Source organism: Idiotropiscis lumnitzeri, chromosome 15, assembly GCF_059441095.1.
Source record: "Idiotropiscis lumnitzeri isolate Australia: NSW breed Sydney's pygmy pipehorse chromosome 15, RoL_Ilum_1.0, whole genome shotgun sequence".
Lineage (NCBI taxonomy): Eukaryota > Metazoa > Chordata > Actinopteri > Syngnathiformes > Syngnathidae > Idiotropiscis > Idiotropiscis lumnitzeri.
This window is the reverse complement of record NC_142405.1, coordinates 14,018,474-14,029,370: the sequence shown is the minus strand read 5'-3', so window position 1 is coordinate 14,029,370 and position 10,897 is coordinate 14,018,474.

The window sequence follows — 10,897 nt, the reverse complement described above, 5'->3', positions numbered from 1 at the left end:
AGGCACTCGGATTACATACTGTAAGAGAAAGCCAATTGTTGAGGTGTCCCGAAGGCTACATTAACTAGCATAATATCCCACATAGCAAAATAATCATATAGTGTTGTATTGTACCGTAGATGTAAATGTTCAGAACTAAAATAAAAACTGACGGGTGACATTATAACACATTTTTAACATACGCCGAATCATCAGGCAAGAAAACAAATGATTCATAGGAATCAGATTACTTGGAAGCAGTTTTCAAAACTAATTTTAATATTTTGTTTTCTTGTTTTAAAATGGTACTTAGAGTGCTGGTTTGCATAAAGAATTCAAAGTGTTTCACTTGCCTATATTTGCCTGTTTCAAGAGAGGACATCGTTGTCTCATTCAATTGAGCCAGTGCTCAACTTGCATGATCTGAAGCACTCTGATCATTTTCGCTTTGAGACAAGTCTCACTTAACCACTGACACTGCTAGGAAAGGCTGCAGTCATTGATCCAAAGCATTCCTGATGGCATGATATGATTCTTATTAGCTCACACATGCAGATAAAGACATTCCATATAGTCTACCACAAACACACACATGATTATACGAATACTATAAGGCCAAGGGTCACCAACCCCATTCCTCAAAGGCCCCTATCCTTCATGTTTTCCTCCTCCAGTGACTCTTCCCGTGTTCTTTTTTGCCATTCAGTATGACACAAGGAGAAAAAGTGTGACTTTTTCCACAAATTCTCATCGGAGTAAACAGGTGTTGAAATGATCCATACATCAAAGCACATTTCCTTCTTTTCCTTAAACTGAATTTAAGTACCCAAGTCCCTACTACAGCGCTTACTGCTTGTGCAGTACTTGAATCCGGTACTCCCATATTTTAAAATTATTTTTAATATCTAATAATTTAATTGAAATTTTAACTCCAAACGTGCAATTGTGACTTAATGAGATTATTTTTTTTCAAGAACCTTTTCCGTGCATTTTTTTTAACAAACAAGCTGTTAATCATTATTACAATAAACAATATCAGATATATCATACATTACACTGGGAAACCATTTTTGTTGAGCTAGCTCTTGACTAATTTTTGGGTGATGAATTGTCTGATGTATTATTTTATTTTTTTTTACCAATAAGAGTTTGTTTTGTTATTTTCTTAAAAATATAATTATGTGTATGTGTGTAAATACAAAACTAAGTATGAATACCTACAAGTTTTGAAAACAAAAAAATAAATAAATATAAAAATTAGCAGTAAACGAAATAGAACTTACAACGGTTACAAGGTTAAGAGAAAAGCCATTACTAAATCCGCTTAAGTCAGGCGTGGGCAAAGTACGGCCCGGGGGCCACATGCGGCCCGCCGAACTTGAAAAAAATCAAATGAATAAACCTTGTTAATGTTTTATTTCTAAATAGTTTGGTTTTTCAAATATATATATATTGTTGTTATGCTTTTGTTCACTTTAATTTCAAATTAAATGTATTTTTTTTTCTCCGATGAGGTGATGTTACCAAAACACTCCGTCCATCTGCTCCTGGTCCGGCCCCTCTGTCGAATTTTTCGAACCCATTGTTGCCCGCCAATCAAAACGTTTGCCCACCCCTGTCTTAAGTCGTACTCTGCTCGCCCTCTGTTTGCATATACTTCCTGTATTGAGAGTACTGACCTATTGGGAGCTGCACACACCTCTCAATTCTGACCGCACAAATAAGTTGCCACATAGCTATAGACTAGTCCCATCATAATAAACTGGCAAGTCTTACAACAACTAATCAAAGGAATTTTATTATCTGGTTAAATGTGGAGATAAAAAATGACGTGCTGGAAAAGAACTGACTGCAATTTTGGAATCTACATGCCAATTTTAGTTGTAATCAGCGTAAAGTTTAAGTGTGCAGTGTTATAGGCTATTACGATAAAGTCAAATGAAACATAAATTAATAGAAAGGCAGTTTATCTACCTCAATTCCAGGTTTAAACTTACTGATCTCTTTTACATGCAGTCTCAGCGTTCACCAAAATATAATTCTGCCACACAAGTGTGATGTAAACCAGAGATGGGAGTAAGTCACATAGTACAAGTTACCTGTAAGTCTCAAGTCTCAACCTTCAAATCTCAACAAAAAAAAAAATCGAGCAAATGAGGTCAAATTGCCACTAAATTTCAAGCACATCATAAATCAAGTCATAAAAGCTTGTTAAGTCACAACATATATTGAAGTTATAAAAAAAAAATTGTCACTGGTAAAAGATACAAATTATGGAAACTGGAAAACCAACTTTACCTATAAAATGAATGTCTGCACTTAATTTATTGAAAAGAATGTCTTATTTTCCATACAAAATTTTATATGAGTGACGCATGTGATGAAAAATACGGAAATATGTTGGACAAAATTGGACATTCTTGTGAATTCAGAATAAAACGATTAAATGCATATCAAGAACACAGCTATGGGATTATTGGAAGTTGTTTATGTCCATAACAACTCAGCCATTTACAACGGACTCATTTACAACGGGAATAACATGCACAGTGGATGTTACTGCGAGATTGCAGGTGTACATAGCAGAGACTCAGAGCTAATTTCTTCGTGCAGCCAAGTGTCATTAATCATTGTAATGCCACAGGGATCAGATACTGAAATTGATAATAATTAAGAGTTCGACTCTTTATTGCCACCCTTGCCTTTCAATTGCCTCATTAACGCATTAAGCACTCTCACACTGACTTCCTGATAAATTGTTGCATCAGAGGCGCAACATTAGAGCTGTGAGTGGCTTCCTCAAGTGTTCATTCACACATCCGCATTAAGATAATTGCCTTATTTTATGGAATACAAGTCGCTCCAGAGTATAAGTCGAACACACCCCGAAAATGCATAATGAGGTTAATAGGTCTAAGATATGCATAATAATGAACAGAAAAGGTGTTCAGTGTTGAGGTTAGTGTTTTTGGGACACCGCTGTCTGTGCTCTGATAGAGGCAGTTACGTTGAATGAAGCAAAACCACCAAGAAGGTCCTCCTGCAAAGTCCTTTATATTCTTACCTGAGCGTGCAGCCGTACCATAACTGCACTGTTGACAAGATTCAATCGCAGCACTTGTTTAAAGCAGCGATTGGTGAACTTGTTCCTTTAGCTGTATCCATCTATAAGCTTATTTTTGGCTTGTTTGTTTTCTTCATCGCAGTGAAAGTAGCTTTCGCCAGTCCCTAACAAGTTTTTCATTCACTCCAAACTTTCTTTCTGCCGCTACGGTTTTCAGCTGCAAATTTCACTACTTGCAGCTTTTTAGTCTGCAGAATCGAATTCTCTTGAGGGGCATTTGTATCCAATATTTCTCTGTTGTCTTTGTATGGAGTCAGATATATTGATGCATTAGTCTACAGTGCCCTCTCATGGCTGTCTGTGAAATGACATTTTTTCCCATGTAAAGTTGCTTCAGATTATAATTCGCAAGACCAGTCAACATATGAAAAAAGTGTCTTAGAATCCGGAAAACACGGCAAATGCGTGGCAATGTCAATCACAATTGTTTTCAACTGACAGATGTGTGGGCAGTGAGACTGAGGTGTTAAACTTCACAGTGACTGACACACTGCTGGTGGTGTTTCGCCTCTGTTTCGCCTTGCACACGATTCCTTATACACAGAAGATTGAGACGATCAAAAGGTGGTCAGTGTGAAGGAAATACTGTTACCTAGTGTTTTGTAGAGAATTCATCAATGCTGGAAAATTCCTCCGTTCTGAAATGTCTGCATATTGTATATTTTGTACTGTGTAGTGTTTAGGCATCGAACTGAGCTGTTTGATCTTGTTATGCAGGCATTGCTTCATCTATTATTACCTGCATACCAAACTAATGGGCATAATATTCTGTTCCAGTCGTATGTCTGTACAATTGTTAATCATATTTTCAATTTCTGCAACTATTTAATGCTTTTTTGAGGTTCCAAATCTTTCTTTGAAAAATAACGAGGCATTGTGGACTCTTCTGCTGTATGCAGCACATATTTTCAAGAATCACAAAAGGCTGAAATTACTTAATTCGGTTGCTCGATGGTATGCTGTATATTTGGGGGCCCCAAAAAAGAGTGTCATTGTAACAAAAGAAAATTGTTTAGAAAAAAAAAGAACTTTGCGAGTATTAGATAATCATAGCCACATACAATCAAATGTAATATGAAAAAAATACTGATGAAAATAAAGGAAATTAGTTTTTATTTATAAGGTGAGATAACGTAGACTGTGAAAGTGCTTCAAATGTCAACAAGGATTCTTTTAAAGTTCAGTATATGTCTGATTCCAATCTAAAGGGGGGTATTATGTCCTTAACACTGAAATGCACAGTTTAATCATTCAAGTTTAAATGAAAGTCAACATATTTCCGTAAAATTATTTATACGGTAGTTGTTTTTTTTTTCTTTGTATGTATATAAAGAGAAATTTCCAACAGAGAGCTAGACTAAGACTATTGAGTTATTTCATCAACTTTAAGGCAGAATGAGAAGTTGATCTATTTATTTATTTTATTTATTTTTCACAATGTGCAACAATGTAGTGGTAAGAAGACAGAGATTTCCAACCAGTGTGTCGTGGAAGGTTGTTGTTCCATGAGTGTGCCACTGGAAATTATCCAATTTCATTTAATGTGTCCAAAACATATTTATTACAAATAATCTAATATCTATGTTAGTGACATTTAGTGACAGGTACAACAATTAAATGCTCTTTAACTGTATGGCACCAAGTACATAACCTTTACAACAACAACAATAATTAATCTGTGTATGTTTCTTCGGACATGTGTTTGGTGGTGCGCAATGATATTTGTTTTTCTTTTCTAAAGTATGTCTTGGCTCACTAAAGATTGGGAAACTTGTAAAATTATCCATATTGCAAAGCTAATATTATTTGGAGCAAACTTTCCGTCTCATTAAAAAAGAACAAAAAAGATATTTATCTCCTGAAGTTAGATGTGTACAATGATAAATGCAAATTGCAGTAAATATGATCTAGTGCGAACAAATAAACTAGAGTGTGCAAATATGAGAACAGAGAGGTTATCTGGCCAGTTGTTTGCCCCCTGCTGTTCGATCGTTGGCCACCTACGTGGGGATACAACATATACTGTTAATGTACTGTTTGTGTACGTGTTTTAATGTTCTGTGTTATTAAGGACAATCCTTTTCATTCTGCCATTTAAATTGAAGTTGTTGTTTTTTTTCTCTGTGCATTTTACTCTTAAAACAAAATGTACAACAAAGAGTTTTGGATTCTTGTATTTTTAAGCTTAATATGCAGTGTTTGAATTTGCTCAGCTGTATGTGTTAGTATGTTTCTTTGTGACTTTTTGACTTGATCTGTTGAAAACGTATTTTAGTTTCCAGATAAGATTACTTGAAGGAATTTCAGTTGGAGAAATCAAATAGTATACGCTTTTTATTTGCATAAATACTTTGACATCACTATTTAAAAGAATATATGCTGTATATCTTGTAACGTTACTTTTGGTTTTTGATGGTTGTTTGGCAAAGATGGCAACCTCTAATAAAACATCACTGACATCATTCAACAAAATGTGTGATGATTCCTTTTATGACATTCAGTGGAACTTTGACATCAATCCTGGTACATAAAATAAAAATAAAATACCTAAACAAAATGGGCTGTATTGTGTTTTTCTACTTACGGTACTCAAAGCGCTTCACACTTATACCTCATCTACCTACTGATGACGTACAAGAAAATGTAGCCTGCTTTCACAGAGATTAGGCTACATTCACACTGCAGGTCAAAGTGCCCAAACAGCGGCCCTCGAGGAACAGGATTGAAGACCACTGTCTCACACACTTACTCATGCTCCAACACTTTGGTGTACAATACACAGGCAATCATTAATATGAAAGTCTTCTAATGCCATTATCGTGACATGAAGTCAGCTACGTAGCTTTTTAAACTGCTCATAAAACATTTCATACCATTTATGAGCGAATCGATAATTTTTGTTTGGTGGTTGTGTGCATACGTTCTCATATATATAACATTAAGAAGCCTCGATATCAGTGGTGGGTGTATTCCCCACAAAGTAATAATTGTACAGTTTCATATATTTAAAAAACAAAAATGTATTGTATATTTTTGTTCAAACTCATCCACCACAAAACTTTTAAAGCAATATAAGCCGCAAGTAATGCATTCCATTGATTCTGTATTGAAGCAATGTCAAAGCAACTGAAGTTGTGTTCAGCGGCCATCCATCCTCAGGTATTGGCTCTTCTACTTGATCCTCATCTTCCATTGGAGGATGTGCGCAGCAATGCATCATTTGGTATCGCGCAGGGCACAGCACTCCAAACGTGTGCTTTCTCATCTCTCTGGTGAAGACGGGAGCTAGTAGGTATGTTCCCCTAACCATATATACGGCAACAGTGAGGTGAAATACAGAACATTGTGTTTAGTGCATACTGAAACCATTTGGATTTAACACCAAAACATAAAATGTGAAGCAAAATGATGTGCCCTGTGATTGGCTGGCAACCAATTCAGGGTGTACCCCACTGACTGGCCCGAGGACAGCTGGGGTTGGCTCCAGCTCACCTGTGACCCTTATGAGAATAAGCAGCTTGGATAATGTCTGGATGAATAATTTAACATTTCATCTGATTTCCAGGTATTTACATCTGGTACTGTACATAACTTGAAAGATAGTGTTTGAATTCACCCATTTTTGTTTACCTGTTTTTGCCCATATGTGTCTGATTGCAATGATTCACACACTGTTTCATATTTGGGTTTTTTTGCCCATGAAGACTATTTCAACTGGTTCGTGGTGTGACCAACATGAAAAGTAATTTTTTTTCTGCTACAAGATAAAGAAATGAAAAAAATCCCTTTGATTTAATTGTGCTTTGGTCTTGTGGCTTATCTGTCAAATTAGTCACAAAGGATGAAATCCTAACCTAAGGCAAACAGGGCTTACTTGTTCACACAAGGATGAAAAGTAGATAATATAAAATGTCAAACAAATAAAACACCATGACTTAAATGTCACATATATATATATATATATATATATAAAGCTTATTCAAATACCATTAGTTGTATGTCTTAGGTGACTGCGCACAAATGTGTTGGTGAGAGAACTGCCAGACTAAAAGTGCCCAATCCAGCTATTTTTTTTAGTTCCGCTTTAAGTTTCCGTTTGTATAATATACAGCACTCTGCAAACGTCTCCACAGCAAGTTTTGGGGTTTTTATTTGTTGGTTATTTTTTTTCAATGTTTGTTCAGCATACATTTTAAAATACAGTTTTCAGGTTTACACAAAAACACACAGTCACAAAAACATTCCATTCATTTTTTTTTTTATGAGGCTCTAAATACATGTTCATATGTTATGAGTCACTATAGCATCAACTAAACCGTGCACGTGATTCTATTAACCACGAAGAAACATGGTAATTAAGAAGCAGCTGGTCAAACAAAAATGGTGCTCCATCACTTGTCCTTTGTGGAGGTCCGGACACTACATTGACATTTTTTGTATAATAAATGGTCATCATAGCATCGCGAAGACCACAAATCTAATTGATCTAATTGTACTGTATTTTGAGTCTGTACTATTTACAATATCCTACAACACTTCTGAATATAATTTTAGTTTGGAGAAAGATGTAACTTCTTAAGTTACCGCTGGCTTGACTAGTGTTGAGGCAAGGTTGTCTTCAATAAGGTAACAGAGAAGGCCTCCTCTGTCTCACCACTGCTGCGTGTACTGTAAAGACTGTAAGATAAAAAATACACTCTATGAAGGTTAGAATGAAGGGGACAAATATTTGAGAGACTGTGATACCCACTGAGTATCTGTTGGGGATCTTGCCACCGTAACCGATAGGTGCCTTCAGCTCACGCTTACAATGGGGACACTGGTATCCAGCTGAAAATGATAAAGAGAAAGAATTTTGTAGGTATTGGGAATTTTTCAGAGAATTAAGAGGTACAGTACCTGTTCCAACTTGCTCCTGTGATGAATTTGATTCAATTACATCACAGCTTGTTTCAGTTTTTTTCAACATCTATAAAGAAAAACACACTGTTGGTTTCATGCCATTAGATATTGTTGAAATTCATGATACATAACAAGTGAAGAAAACATACCCGATAAATCAAACTCGTGACAAAAACTCCTCACTCACGTCTATTAGCAAGAGCAACAGGATACATGTACTCTGTCTACTGTTCACACCGGAAATTAGGTTGACCTCATCCATATGCTGGAGTGTCACATGTCCCTGTTCAGCTCCACTATTGTTTAATAATAAACTAGACCAAGCAGAGTGTTGGCTCACCAACAGCTGACTCAATGACCACTTGCAAAGAATGAATGAATGACACCTTCTTGGTGGCCTGAGACGTTTCAGGTATACAAGTTTAGACTGTAATACAATTTAAATTAATCATGTTTTTTCCAATGTATTCTGTCATGACCCGTGTCTGCCACGTCAGTGTTTTTGTTGTTATTTTCTTCCCTCCTTCCTGCCATGTGCCTTTTGTTATTGTTTTCATCACCTCCCTGCCATGTGCCTTTGTTATTGTTTTCGTTCTCACCAGCTACGCACCTGTTCCTAGTCATCATCACGCACCTGCTTCCCATCTGCTCCCCTAAGTACCCGGACTATTTAAACCTTCCAGACCGACAACGCAGTGTCGGGTCATTACCCTGTTTGCCTCCTGTTGCCACGTCACCTCGGACTCTCACGACTTGCGCTTCGCTCCCGTTGTTGTACTTGTCTTCGTTCCCTGTCCGCCTGGCTCGTTCCCGTCTCGTGTTTGGTCCTTGTCATCGTCCAGTTAGTCTCGTTCAGTTGCCTGTGTTGTTTCTTTGCCCACGCCCCGTTGTTCGTCCCCACCAAGCTCCACAATAAATCTCCTTAAAGCTTCACCTACCCCTGCTTCCTCGCTTCTTGGGTCCACCTCCTCATCGCCGCAAGGCGACTCCTGACAGAATGACCCGACCACGAAAAAAGGACCCAGCGAGGGGCTCGCGGCGGCGTCATGGACACCGCCGCACGGACCCCCCCCACCAACCCGCCGATCAGCTCAGCGCCACGTCTGCCACGCTACCCGCTTCCCCAGATTACGAGGACTTGTTCGAAAAGACCGCCTACCTTTTGGACTCCCACCGCGCTGAGCTGGGCGCACGACTGGCCCAGATAGCGGAGCAGGTGGCCTCGATCGCGGAGAAGGGCGCCGCCGCGGTACCACCCCGGGAGACTATCATGGAGCTGACAGCTCAGATGGTGGAGCTGGAGGTCAAGATGGTGGAGAGCATGAGGCTGGCACAGCTGGCCGACCGACAGCTGGCTGAAAGGCGTCCCGCCTCCACGTCATCTGCAGCAACCCACGTCGCCTCCACGTCCGTAGCAGCAACCCACGTCGCCTCCACGTCAGCTGCAGCAACCCATGCAGCCCCCACGTCAGCTGCACCGACCGTGCAGCCTCCGGTGCCTGCCCCTCACCAGCCTGCCGACCAGCCCCGTACCTCGTCTTCCTTTCACGGTAACGCCCTCGTCTTCCTTCCCGACCTTCCTCCACACTGTACCATTGATTCCGATTACGACGACAATTTTGATCACCAGGCCAATTCACCCACTCACGCTTTAGTTGATAATGATTTAGCAGATGATTCTGAGCACTATGCCCCGCACGTTTTTGTCGACTCGGATCACGAGTACGATGCAGACCACATCTACGCCTTGTTAGACGCTCAGCGCCACCCGGACACAGTTAGTACCAGTCACTTTTTCCCCCCCGAACCATTCCTGACACCTTTTTCGTTTGAGTCTTCCAAGACCACCTCCCAATCCACCTCGCGCACTTCACGTCCCAAATCACGTAGATCACGGCCACGTCGTTCCCCTCGTTCACCATCGGTTTTAGCACCTGCTCACGTTCCCCTGGCACCCCCTAGCTCGCGTTCACCAGCCCCTGTAACCTTGGTCCCGCGTGTTCCCCATTCCCCTGATTCCCTATGGCGGCAGGCTGATAGGGATCAGGGCCCCCGGTTCGGCTGTGCCCGGACCGACTGCTGCATCCGGCCCTCTGTCGCCCCCCCGCCAGCTACTGAGCTTTGTCCCGGCTCCTCTCCAGCCGCAGCGTCCCATCCCGGCTCTCTGCCAGCTGCTGAGCCCCGTCTCAGCTCCCCGCTAGCTGCTGAGCCCCGTTCCGGTTCCTCCCCAGCTGCTGAGCCCCTTTTCGGCTCCCCGCCAGCTGCTGAGTCCCGTCCCGGCTCCTTGCCAGCCGCAGCGTCCCGTCCGGGCTCCTTGCCAGCCGCAGCGTCCCGTCCGGGCTCCCTGTCAGCTGCTGAGCCCCGTCTCAGCTCCCCGCTAGCTGCTGAGCCCCGTTCCGGCTCCTCCCCAGCTGCTGAGCCCCTTCCCGGCTCCCCGCCAGCTGCTGAGCCCCTTCCCGGCTCCCCGCCAGCTGCCGAGCCCCGTTCCGGTTCCCCGCCAGCTGCCGCGCCCCGTGCCGGCTCCCCGCCAGCAGATGAGTCCCGTTCCGGCTCCCCGCCAGATGATAAGCCCCGTCCCGGTTCCCCCCGAGCTGCTGGGGCCTGTTCTGGCTTCCCGAGAGCTGCTGACCCCCGCTCCGGCGCCTCGCCAGCGCTTCAAGTTCCTGTTCCGGCGGAGCACGTCCTGCGTCCGCCACCAGTCCCTGTTCCGGCGGAGCACGCCCTGCGTCCGCCACCAGTCCCTGTTCCGGCGGAGCACGCCATGCGTCCGCCACAAGTCCCAGTTCTGGCGGAGCACATTCGGCGTCCGCCACAAGTCCCTGGTCCGGCGGAGCACGCCCTGCGTCCGCCACCAGTCCCTGTTCCGGCGGAGCACGTCCTGCGTCCGCCACA